This window comes from Haemaphysalis longicornis, unplaced genomic scaffold, assembly GCF_048455015.1.
Source record: "Haemaphysalis longicornis isolate Haplotype H1 unplaced genomic scaffold, Haemaphysalis longicornis Haplotype H1 scaffold_12, whole genome shotgun sequence".
NCBI lineage: Eukaryota > Metazoa > Arthropoda > Arachnida > Ixodida > Ixodidae > Haemaphysalis > Haemaphysalis longicornis.
Window position 1 is genome coordinate 12,856,572 of NW_027526225.1, and position 13,576 is coordinate 12,870,147.

The 13,576-nt window shown below is 49.0% G+C and overlaps 1 protein-coding gene and 1 long non-coding RNA gene across 2 annotated transcripts in view; both read right to left on the bottom strand.

The window, feature by feature from the left end:
- Positions 1 to 13,576, bottom strand: part of LOC144162418 (uncharacterized) — a 63,288-nt gene that overhangs the window by 14,257 nt on the left and 35,455 nt on the right. The gene's annotated exons all lie outside the window — the stretch shown is intronic.
- LOC144161871 (uncharacterized) lies at positions 2,607 to 3,125 on the bottom strand. The gene is made up of 3 exons (XR_013320511.1): positions 3,074 to 3,125; positions 2,839 to 2,917; positions 2,607 to 2,730 (listed from the first exon to the last, which is right to left on the bottom strand). It is a non-coding gene; the product is annotated as an uncharacterized LOC144161871 (long non-coding RNA).

Consider the following 13,576-nt stretch of genomic DNA (forward strand, 5'->3'; position numbering starts at 1 on the left):
GATGGGCAGCCTGGTTGCCAGAACCCTGCACAATGTGTCGCGGTATCCACGCAACACGCACAGAGGCACGATTGCGAGAAAGCGGACTAATGTTGAATCTGATGAACCAGAGGGTAATGAAAGAACGTTTTTCGGAGCTCATGTAGCGCCATTTGGGAGACAGTCAGCCACCGAATGCGGGATGGTAATAGGACAGCCATCTCGTAGGGAAAGTGTTTGAGGGCTGTGAGGATGGCATGTAGCTCGGCGTCCGTTATAGAAGTAGTGGATGTTTGTCGAGTGCGAGCGCTGTCTGAACTTGGTAATCCGGACATCTCCAGGGCAGTCCCATGAGGCAAGCAGACACGCTCGCATCTCTATAGTCTCCATCAGGAAGTAGCCGCCAGAGTGCGAGAAAACAGCATGATGACAAACCCTGGATCGAGATCTTGGGACGCCTATGCGTTGCAGATTGGCAACCCCTAGAAGGCGTTCCCATGAGGGAGGGGGAGGTTGCGGTAGGGCTGGAGAGAGCGCAATTTGTGAGTTGCAGGCCCTAAGAGCCGCGTCTTGCCACGTCGAGGAACGGCGAACCTCGTGCAGTGTTGAGTTTCCTCGAGGAGAAGTTCGAGTGGGTGTATCGGGGATAATTGATTAAGGACATCCGTGAGGGTATGGCGCAGAGGGTAGGTAATTTGAGAAGAACAGCCGGTTAAAGAACGTGAAGAGGCTTCATGTACTCGTTGTTTAGCTCGTAGACAGGAGCGTTATACGGAAGTCGGCTCATCGTTACTGCTCGAGTGAGGGTATAGGGCAGGCTGACTGGCATGCTCCGTCGTACTTGTTCGGCATACGCGAAATTAGAAGAAGCATGTGTTCACGGTTCCGCTTAAATTGGCTGATACAACACTTAGCGCTGTTGTTCCTGGACAACAGGACTCTTAAAATGCGAATTTGCCCGCTTTTAGAGTAAACCGGCGTGTCGCCGAGGCAGATGACCTTGCGCATATCTGGTGGGAGCTGATGATTTCCATGAACATGGAGAAATTCCATCTTTTCAGGGGCAAGCTCAAGGCCCAGAGTCGGAATGATATCATTGAGGCTGTTAGCGGCACGTGAAGTTCGTCCAGCAAGTGATCCAGATCGGGAAAGTCAGCGGCTTCTGTCCGAGCCGTGAGATCATCGGCGTATATAGCAAAGCGAGGGGCAGAGCCCCATTCCAGAGTACGAGCAACGCGGGTCATGATCAGGTTGAAAAGCACGGGCCCCAGTATATATGGAGCCCTGGGGCACGCCCCCATCCCGAGGCTCCATCCCGGGTACGTGCTGCTGAGACGAATGGGACGGTTCTCAAGGAAATTTACGCACCCAGTTTTGGGCCCTCTGACTAGAGAATGCTTGCGATAACCCTCGAGAATAGCAGCCTGACTAACGCGATAGAATGCCTTGCGCATGGCAGTTGCAAGGAGTTGCAAGGATGTAGTCAGGGTTACCCGCCCGGGAGGAGCGATTCGAGACTCAGCGTAACAGCCAAAGAAAGTCATGGGGACGCAGATTTGGGCGGAAACCCGCCTGCACCGGATGAAAAAATGGTAAGGTGTACAGGAGATGATGCTGAAGACGATTTTTAATGACGTGTACTATGAGTTTACAAATCACCGGGGTTCGGGGATCGGTCGGAGATGGGAGATGTTAGTGGAATACTTGTTCGGTTTTCGTATCGGATGAATTAGAGTGAGTTTGAGTTCTTCTGGAACTTCACCCGTGGCCCAGTAGTCACTAACAAGGTCAAAACCGTGAAAATGATGGAATCACCAATATTTCGAAGGTGTTACCAAGCAGAGGCGGTGCCAGTTATCAGTTTAAAGTACTCGCTGGTACTGTCAGATCAACGTGTACTGGCGCCGTAGCTTTACAGGATCTGAATTGCGTTTCCCGTTGTTGGTCTACCAGGCAGTGAGACTATGCACCCGTTTCCACATGGCGCCATATAAGCGTTGAGAAAATATGTAGCGGAGTCGCATTCAACATCTTCAAGCGCACTATCCCGAACCTTTTGAATGGTATTCACAAGCGTCGAGAGAGTTATCGGACCTGCGAGAGTTATCGGACCTGCGCGGAAGGCCCCCAGTCCGTATATGTGAGACGTGGGCGTCTGCGAAAGCGTTTACCGTGCAGTAAACGTAGGGAAACATAGGGAAATAGTCACTACCCCACGCTGTGGAGTATAGGGGGCCCATTGGCGAACGATGCCGTAAGATGCAGTGGTGAGATCCGGGTAGCTGGCATGCTGGGAAGGATGGAGGCCAATGCAGGTAACCGGAGTAGAGTAGTTAACCCAGCCGAAAAAAACCATTGGCCGACCCATTGGCGTTCCAATAGGTCGTCCAATTGGTCGACCAATTGGTCGGCCAATAATGTTTTAGGCACCCATTGGCCGGCCAATTGGGCGACCCATTGGCCGTCCAATTGGACGACCTATTGGCCGACCCATTGGAACGCCAATAGGTCTTCCCATTGGCCGCCAACTTGTTGCACTTTTAGTTGGTTTATCCCACTGCCGCAGCCACTCCATCTGAGCTGCCGCTGCAGTGCGCTGGTTACCTGTATCACAAATACAAGAACTCTTGGAATGAATGAATATCTTTATTGCTCTGTTTGTATACACAGCATGCAGACAGTTCGTCGTTTAAGCAATTTTTCACAGGCCATTGTCCATGCCGTGCTCCGCTCGCCGCAGGCTGGCTGGACCTTCACAAAGTGAGTGGCAAAAGCGAACAATGGGTTAACTTTATAATAAACCGCAGTTTCGCGCATTAAAACAACAAGGCACTGAAATGTTGAGTGGCGTGAGCTCACCTCTTCAACAACGTCCCGTGCATGGCGAACTGCGTTGCGCGGCGATGTCGTGAACCCGTCAATCGTAACATGAACAGCCCTGAAATATTTTTAAGGAGTTTATTTTGAATTGCTGATTGTAATATCAAAATTAATTGCCTCATAAATATACAGACAAATTAATTCTTAATAACACCGCTCACGCTATGAGGAGTGAAAATGGCAAGGAAAACTCACATATAAACAGTATACTCACATAAACAGACACGCTTCCTTCGGTGCGAGGCTTAGCGGCGTTCAGCGTAAAGGAGTCAGTAGTATTAACTCTATGGCGTAAAGATGCATCTTGAAACACACTGCCACTTCTCACACTCTTGCAGACCACCTTACATTTCCAATGCATTCAGAGAAGACTGCGTGTGCAACCGACCAACACGCCTACAACCTACACCGCCAACACCACGTTGAATACCACTTGTCCACTGTCCGTCTATGGATTGGATTCGATTGGATTGGATCGGGGTTTTATTTCAAAACAATTTTGCTACTCGTGTCGGAAAGTTTTCATTAGTGTTTGTTTATGTTTTTTTAAGGACTTTATTTTGAATTGCTGATTGTAATATCAAAATTAATTGCCTCATAAATATACATTTGTAAAGGTTGAAGTTCTGAACATTTCTGAAGGTTTCAAATTAAGTGAGAGAGAGAGAGAGAATTAAATTTCAGCCAATTGATGTCGTAATTGAATACTATCCAAATACTATCCAAAATGGCTCCCCGATTGGGTCATCATGTTGGAGCAGTCAGTAGTATTAACTTTATAGTTGGAGCCAATGGGTCCAATTGGCCCAACTGGCCATCCTAATCGAGCCAATGGGCCCGATTCGGATCGCTCCAATAGGTCCAATTGGACCCATTAGGTTTCCATTTGGACCCATTGGGATTCCATTTGGACCCATTGGGTGGCAAATTGGACCAATTGGTCGGCCAATGGTTTTTTTCAGCTGGGAAGAAGTTGAAGCCCACAATCGTAAACCGTGGTTTCCAGCCGCGTCCCCGGCAGTAGCGGTCCCAGAGATTGTTTTTTGGGGGCGGGGGGGGGGATTTTTTTTAGGGAGGGGAGCGTTTTTTTTTTTTGTGGGGGCGAATAAGAACCGCACCTCTCCTTGCGCCAGTTCTGCGGCGGAGGTGACAACCATGCCGGCGTGTGCGCGTATGTGGTGTAACCCGCTTGCGCACAAATCACTTAGCGACACATTGGTTTTTGACTCCCCGTAGGCGGTGCAACGGCTGATTCGAGCCCGCATTTCTGACGGTCACAACACGTTTGCGACCTCGCGCAAGTGGGATTTAACCTCGCGCAATTGTAGAATGCTTCGAAAAAAAAATGAGAAGCTGAGGACCTCTTTGGGGAAGGGGGCGATCGCCCCCTTCGCCCCCCCCCCCCCCCTTGGGACCGTCACTGGTCCCCAGGCCACCCGTAGAAGGGCAACCCAAGTGGTGCTGCGGGCGTCGAAGTCGCCACCTATTTGCAGAGGAGTTCGAGAAAACTGAGACACCAGGGCTAGTATTCACGTCCCCTTGCTAGCGCCTGACTAGCTGCCGACTATCCTACGTCACTGACTAAGTATTGCACGAGACCACCCTTAGTAGCCCCTACTAGCGTTGCTCGTATTGAGAAATCATGATTAAGGTTTAGTAGCGGTGATTAACTAGCGCATGACTAGCAAAATTTTAGTCGTGGTCAGGGCATGTTTTGGCAATGGCTAAATATGGCTGCCATATATAGCTGAATATGGCAGTGGCTAAATACGGCCAACACGCACGACGAGCTCTGTGAATGTCTGTATCAATCTGAATCTTCAAACGACGATACGTATGAACGCCTCTGAGGGCCAAGAAAACCATGACCAAAGTACGCTTCCAGGTGAATGCGCTGCGACAAGCATGGAGCACCCTCGTTTACGACGCAAGTGCACTCCGCATCAGTACATATTTTTTGACGTGCGCACGACAGTCCAACCTACCTATTCAGGTATCGTGCGCGATATCCCGCTGCATCGGGCGAAAGTGCCGCCTTTTTTTGCGCAGTTTTCAACAACGGCTGCGTTCACAGTGATGTGTCGTCTGCGATGCTACAGTACGGTGGAACAGTTCCAACACCCACATGCCAATAAAAATTGAGAACACCAAGCAAGTGCTTCTACATAGTTACAAGGAGAAAACCCGTAAGTCTTAGGTAAGAGTTTGACAGTTAGGGCATCCACTAGCAGCGGTCTACGTGTCCAGGGTGCAGGAGGTCCTATCTCCACATTACCAGGCTTTCTTTTCTTCACCCACCGTGGATGTTCCCTCCCATGAAAATCACAACCACTGTACTTGGATTCAAGCTGAAGGCACACATACCGGCCACAGATTCGAAATTTTTTGCCTTGGAGGTCATTAATACCAACTATAGAGCCCATCCGCATGCGTACACGGATGGATCAGTGACGGGTACCTCTTCGGAGTTTGGGAATTGGATTCCCTCGTCGCGAACCACCATTTGCGCCCCATCTAGCCACAATACATCAACGATGGCTACAGAGTTCTCTAGGCTGCAGGCTGCTTTTCACTACATCTTAAAGCAGCCACACAGTAAAATAGACCTTTTTGACTGATTCCCGATACGCTCTAGTGCGCTTAGCATCCCGAATGAAAAATGAGATGACATGGAAGATACACTATCTGCACCTCCAAGCAACACAAAAGCGGCCGGCGTAGAACTGCAATGGCTTCCTGCTCACAGCGAGGTCGCCGGAAACGTTGCAGCTAATAATGCCTCCCATCGGTCCACAGCCCCTCTGTTCCACCGCTGCCCATTCCTTTTACAAGAAAGGATGGGGCAACCCATGCATCCTCAATTGCCTGGAGAACACAGCGGTACATTTACACAGACAAAAGACTTCATGACGCGCCTCTGCATCTCATTGACCCCAAATGCAGCTTCAAAATGCCCCCTGGGCTCAGAAATCGTGAGGAAGCGGTATTGCACCACCTATGTTTAACCGTGGCATACACGCGGCATTTCCTCTGCAAAATTCAGCAGGATTCTTCACCACTCTGTCCTGAACCCCATGAAACAGAAGGCATCAAACATATCATCTGCATCTATCCAAACTTCACAGTGCAAAGGCAGATTCTCCTTACATCTTTGTGTATGCCAGACCACCCAAGAGTTAAACTGAGGGCAGTTTTGGACCCTTGGTCGGACCCACACTCGAAGAAAAAAGGGTATAAAAAAGGGAGGACATCGCGAGTCTTCTCCCTCGGACCAGCGAGTTTCTCCCTTTAGCTCATTACACGTAGCGCCCTCTGTACGGCCTCTACGAAACACCGAAACGGGGAAGCATACATTCTCCCCTGTCGTCTGCGATCTGCCGTCGACGCTGACGCCGATAACGAAACCATTCTTCGTTGCACAGTGGCTTTCGCCGGTCAGGCGTACACGACGACTCTGTGCAACATCGCCCCTGCAGTGCGGTGCATCCTTGCCCTCTCACTGTTTTTTTTATCGCTATGTGCTCGCCAGGCAAACGCACGGTTCTCCAGCCGTATGTTTTGCCGATATTCTGTAGTAGCCGCTGCATGCTTGCTGGGTGAGACTCGCCTGCGCCCAGTTCAACCTTACCACCGCATTTGTGGACGCTTTCTACTCACGCTCAAAGTTAAAAGAGGGCAGTGATGATACTAAACTGCCCCTTTTTTCATCAACGAGCACGGACAGCAGCATATTGATGCATCAGTTACCAACAACAAAAGGACCCATTCAGTGTCACATCTTTCCTCCATGCAGTAGCATTTCGGGCGGCGATCCTGAATGGTTGCCAGACCAGCGGTGCGCTCTTCGCTAAAGGAGCAAAGGCGAGGTAATGAGTGTCGTTACTCGAAGATGCGCGCCGTACTGTTCCGTTACACGTTTTTTTTCCTTCTTCGAGCTATTCTACGGCTCCTTAAAAAACCGGAAACTAATAAAAGGTTGCAATTGCACGAGTTCCATTTGACAAAAAAAACAAAACACAGCTGAGGCTTACACATTGCTGTGGGTTATTTGAAACAAACAACAAGCTCATTGTTCCTACTTGCGCGCTCTGCAATCAGCGTTACAATGGAACAACATATAACACATTCCTGTTTAACCCTTAAAGGGACACTGAAGTGAATTTGTCAAGCTCCCGTTTTTGCTTGCACTGCGTAGACTGGCTCAAATTAGCACACTTTTCATCGTTTATCCGGTTGACAAATCGGTAATTATTTTACAAAGCGCGAAAGAAGAAAAACTACAATGCGCGGTTTGCGGCGGCCGCACCAACTAAAGCTGTGACGTTGGGAGGAGGGGCGCCGTGATTGGACGATGCCCAAGGTTAGCAATCACACAAGTTTCGGTTTCGGTTCTGTAAAACATAACCAATGGCTTTGTTGGATGGGCATTCTCAATATCTCAGTAATCATCGTACCGCGCTTCTGCCATGTTGTCGGCTGTAAAATGCACAAGATAAGCCTCCCAGGACGGCTTGTAGTCGTAGCATTCACTAGCCGAGACCTACGCAGTGCATGAACGCCCTCCGCGTACCCGCAGACGCCCAAATGTCATGCGCTTTTCCCCCATATTTGGAGCTTGCCTCCCTCATGCCTGTATCGTAAAAAGCGTGTTCGCACCAGGCCAAGGGTCTGTTCATTCTGGCCTGTGCCCACTGCCTGCAAGCAGTCGGTGCTTATGGCAACAGCACGCCAACGAGAACTCGCTAGCGCGCCAGTGCCAGCCTGCGCGCGTTTTGTGAACTAGTTCGTGTAGGCATGAACGTTGCGGCCCCAAAAAAGGTGAACTCAATATAGAAAACATCGGCGGAAAACAAAAAAGTTAACTAACAAAAAAAAAAGCACGTACCCGCGGGGATTCGAACTTGTGACTCGCAAAACATTTCCGGTGAATTCCTAGCGCCCCAGACTGCTAGGCTACGGAGCGGGACGCGGAAGCTTTCCTAATATAGGGTATATATTGTACAACCGGTTTATACTTTTATTTAGTTTTGGCATTTCAAGCCGCTTAGGTGACTATTTGTTGTACTGCGATCGTGCAGTAAGCGTCGCCCGAGTTTCCACAGTAGCTCACGTCTAGCAATTGCATTTCGTAGACGGAAAAGCGTTCGCAGATGCGTAGTCGTGCTGCTGACCGCTGTGCTTGTTCGCCCAGCGCAAAAAAGTTCTTCCCGCGCCCTAGTTTTACGCTGTACGGTAAAAATATCAGTTGATTTTATTTGCTTAGTACCTATATTGACTTCGCTGACTCTTCTCCCGCCTTCAAGAGGCCTTATATTTTCCTACTGGCGTACCAGTCAGCGAGGCGTCGCATGTGCAGCGCTTGTGTGAAGCGACCTTGACTTGGAGCTAGATACAGTGTACAAACAAACCAAGTGAAGAAAGGCACATTCTTCCATTTACAAACGTGTCCTGGCTTCGTTTCAACTAAGCGAACGAATTGCGACCAAGCAATTTTTTTTTAACCTCCTTGATTGCGACGACCCGCCGGCGGCCGGCGGACGAAACGCTGGGCCGACTGACTCTGTCGGCCGGGGAGCCGTGCAGTAGCGCAGCCGTGGCGCAGCCAATTGCCAGCTCATCCCCTCCTGACGTCACACGAAAACGCCACAGAAAATGGGCGAGCGTAAAGAGAGGAGGACAGCGTTTTCGAATTAGTTTTCTACTAAATAAAATCGCGTAAACGCGCCTAGAGTGGTCGAAACATGGCCTGGGGACTCCGGACTACAATTTGCGCTAGTAATCCCGCAATGTTTACATATCACTTCAGTGTCCCTTTAAGGTAGAAACTACCACGCCCTTTTTTCTTAGTGTGAAGTGTGGAGGGCGAAGTGATATGCGCCCTTTGTTTCTTCGCTGCCGGTGGCTTTCACCGTAACGAAGAAACGATATCGCTGTCACAGCTCTCCGTGAGCCAGTGAATCTACGCCGTCGCCACCACACAGTGAAAAAATGATAGTCTGCGAGCTGGATAGCTGCCGAGCAGGCGACCAAAATTTTCCAAGCAATCGGCACAGAATTGACAAAATTTTACTGGTACTTTACGAATACGTATACATGCTGAGCGTTAGTGCACATTACGCGAAGCAGACACTTGCTAAAGAAAACGCACTGAAGATTGCTTTACTCCATAATGCGAAATTTGTGCCCAGCGCGAACCGCAGACTTCTCGGTCCCGGCGCATAGCTGCTGCGTCTCAGGAAGTGATGGCGTGATCAGCGAACGCACAGCGGCTCGCGCTACTCTGCAGCGCGTCGCTGCCGCCGGCGAGCATGTTGTTGCAAATCATGTTTGAACCTCCCACGCAAATGTCACGTGGTTCGGCTGAGTCGCGAACGGAGCAGCGACTGGGGAAAGGGCGAAGGGGAGAGAGTGAGAGAGTTTACGCTATAGGCCTGCCTGCCGCGACCCTCTCACACTTTCACCAGACGTTCCTCCGTTTTCTTTCTACTTTCGCTGCATCGTTCGCTCACTCGGTTACCTGGACGGCGACAGACGTCTACGCCTCCGCCGTCGCGAAACCCAGGCAGGTACTGGGCGCCACACTTGTGGCCTAAATGTTCAACGACACGGTAGATCCACCGACGAGTAGGAAGTTACAATCGGTCACGTGATCAGCGAGATGAACGATCCACCAAGACGGAAGATCCAATCGAGCCTGAATGTCCACCGAGATCATAGATTTAATACTACTGACTCTAGAGGAAAAGCTGCCCGGCCAGCCGTGCTTGAAACCGTGCTAAACCCGAGCGCAGCCATGATCCCACCCTCACACCGTTGCTCGCTGTCTTTGCCTACTAGAGTTGGCGGCAGTAATGGGTATTCACCTGGCAACTTGGGAATTTCATCATGGCAGCCTCCGTTGCCGTGAACATGGATAGAGTGTACTAGAAGTTTTAGAGTGGCCCGAGCGGCGGCCTCTCCCATTGCTCCGCCGGGTCGACTTTCGCGCAGAAAATAAAACCGGTATAGCTCAACTGAACAGCCGACGCTCCCCGGCACATGCGCGCGGCACGATTTGCTTTGCTCGCTGCAGTGTTTTGCCAAGGTACCTTGGTTTTGCGCTTGCTCAGCTGATTTAGTTTGGATTATGAAGTTTAACGCGCCGAAGCTACACAGGCGATGAGGCAAGCGGTAGTGGAGGGCTCCGGATTAATTTTGACCATTTGGGGATCTTTATTATGCGCCGACATCTCGAAGACACGAGCGTTTTTCGCTTTTATCCTCCATCACAAGAGCGGCTGCCGCGGCCGGGAATCAAACCTGCACCTTTGGTCAGCTAAATCTACTTTGGTGATTTAGAATGTAGACGCAAACCGTTATGACTCCGCTTGAGCAAACTTTAAACTAGTACGAACCAACATTTATCTAACCCCCCTCCCCCCCAAATACTTTCTCGTGTTTTGATGCGTATTCTGAAAACGTTGTTGATCTACAGTAATCTCTCATTAACTCAAAGTCGTAAAATTAGCTTAAAATTTTGAGATGACCGCGGAGTTTCGAGTTAAGTCAAATGCAGGAAATTTGTAGCTAGGTCCCTGAAATAGCAGCTAGGGCTTCTAACAAGAGCACTATTACACAGGGGAGATTTCATTATAAAGGCAAAATAATTCGCAGAAAAAAGAAACTTTTATTATTGCACAAGAAAGCACTGTGTTGCGCTCGGCTGTGTCGCGTTCGCATCTGCATACCAGAAAAGCCTACTCGAGCTCCTCAATGCATCGCATGAATTGGCGGTCGCCACCGCTACATTCTACCTTGCTACGAAGCCGACGCAGCATCTATGTTGTATCTGCCGTTGTATGTTGTATCTGCCGTCGTAGTCACTTCTGGGGGCTCCTCCTCCTCTGCATGATCAGCTGCGTCGTTCACAGCTATCTCATGATGTACGCGCCAGACAGCATTCCGGTGACGGGGACGCGTAGTCCGCGTAATTAAACTTGCACTTCACGGCCGCATTCGGTGCGTAGTGGGAGTAAGCATTCGAACGGGGACCTTATCAGCTGCCTGTAGCGGACTTTGCCTTGTGTCCTCTCTGCAAGTATTTCAAGATATCCGTGGTCCTTCGAAAAAAAAAAAACGTTTCGAGATAAAGCGGGCAAATGCGTATGGTCTATGGGAGGTAAACACACGGTAAGAAAGAGTTTCGAGAAGATATTCTGAGATAGCATGAGTTCGAGTTAACGAGGGATTAATTTGACGGACAGGCACCAGGAATGTTTTCCATTTCCCCATTGTAGCTGCGCGTGAAACAGAAGGGCCCATCTCCCCGCGAGGGGGACTCGAGTAAATGCGTCGCATAGGGGGTGGGTGTATTGCGTTAACGTTTAGTGTTTGGGGAGTTGGGGGTAGTGAATGCGTTGTATCAACAGCTTCTTGACATAGTTTGAATGAGTCAAGGATATAAGGCGCGTTCGTAGCCTTTCATTCTGTGTCGGTTTTGTGGCGCAGTGGGAAGAGCACCATGTACCTCGCGTTCCGCCCACCGGTAGTGAATGCGTTGTATCAGCAGCTTTTTGACGTAGTTTGAATGAGTCAATGATATAAGGCGCGTTCGTAGCATTCTATTCTGTTTAGGCTTTGTGGCGCAGAGGGTAGAGCACCATGTACCTTGCGTTCCGCCCGCAGGGTCGTGGGATCGAAACCAGGCGCGGGTAAGTATTATTTTTTTATATAGTGTAGGGGGAGGGGTGCGGACTTGTTGTTGAGAGCGAGGAGGGTAGCGTGATGCGGGAGAGGAGGAGTGGGGGAGAGGGCGCACCTGGAACGGCTGTTGCGGACGCCGAGGCACGCCAACGCCGGGTGACATCGTGAGTTAAAGAAATGCTCTGCATTTAAAAGCGGCGGGGCGCACATTCTATAGGCTGAAAAAAGTTTGCTGTTTTTTTTACGTTCCTATTTGGAACGAAAATATTAAGAGCCTTCTTCTGAGATACCCCTAACGTTCGTTGGTGCTTGTGCTGTCGTAAGTGGGCTTTCTTATTTTATTAACCTGCTATGTCGCAGGCAATTGGTCAGTAAGTGTGTACTAAAAACGAAGTGCCAAGTCTGCAGGACCGAATACTGCTTCCTGCATGCCAGGGGAAGATGCCGCTGTGTTTACTACCTCTTGTAATTTTGGGGGACTTCTGAATCCTTCCGTGCATTTTTTAAAGTTTATTAGCGATCTCTAGGACGTTTTTACCGGTTGCTGCAGCGACAAGGAGCTCCACCATGACAGCGTTATGAATGTGCTGCAGCCCTTATTCACAACAAACACCTTAACGGCGTTGGTTGTGACCAGCACAGTGAGACCTTGACAGCAAATTTGGTTGGTTCTGTATACATTCTGACACGGATTCATTTCTATATAAAAGGTTTAAACAAGTTTCGTGATTACATGATTACATGCGAAGGCGGGAGCAACACCTTAAACTTAGCCGTCGCTAATGATCGCAGGCGAGTTATGAAAATGCGTTGGACAAAAATGTCAATTTAAATCTACCTGTTAGCGTCATTCCTAAACCGTTACCTGTGTAGACTTTGTGCATAATTTCCCGCGTAACATTTTATATGCTGGGCTATTGAAAATGAAAACACAATGTGTGTTTTGTTCTAGTTCCGTTTATTTGAACCTCCATGTTAGCTTTCTTGACTTTGTGTATGATTTCCCGTGTTATATTTCAGTTTTGCCGCGGTCAATATATTTTCTTATCTATGCTTTGCTTTGGTTTTATGTGCGTCTAATTATACACTCAGCCTACTTGTGAATTAAATTTGTGTCAATTTGATTGAACTCCTTTCTTGACCGAATCAGGTGAAAGGTTGTGCAATTAATAGAATGTTGTGGGCATAGACAACTGAGCTAACCGCTGGGCTATCCCTCTTTTATTTAAAAAGATATCTCCCTTGCGCGTGTAATTTTCTGTTCGGACAAGCGACAGCATTAACACCACGGTGACCCCATATAATCACAAGCGGGCCACTGCTTAAATAACAACTCACGCAATAAAAAAACAAACACAACCTATGATATTAACCCACATAACTGCAGTCGGAGCGTAAAGTGCGAGACAATAAATAAGAAATTCTTCTGAAAAGCCATCATCCCACTCCTCATATTTTTCCATGTCATTTGTGTCGACCAATTATGTCCACCAAGCAGCACGATAAGGACACACTCATCAAGCAATCATGAACTGGTTCATATCAGGCAATTTCACGCAAAATAAATTTTGATGGGAAGTTAGAATAGCCAAAATGACGATGCAAATACTTTATTTACAATCCGCTAAGAATGTTGCACTAAATTAAGAAAAATTCGTAATTTTTTCGTTGTTGTCGAGCGGGAAAGGCTAAACTAATGCAAAATTAGCTGCAGCGTTTATTATTCCTTTCGTTACCCACAGTCCACTGTACCTACAGTATATTGAAGCAATTGGACGTCCCGCAGAAGAAATTTCGAGCGCTCCGTGCGTAAAGAAGCAGCGCTTCCTGGCCCGACTGGGCACGCGACCGTACGCGCGGCCAGCCGCCGCTTTCAGTTGTTGTTGACTACAGCGCCGCCGCTATTTTCTGCGCGAAACGAGCACCTCTCCGGACGGCCGGTCGGACCACTCTAAAACGTCTAGTACACTCTAACATGGATAAAGTGAACTGTTCACTCTAACATGGAGGACATGGCCGTGAATGCGCAGGATCA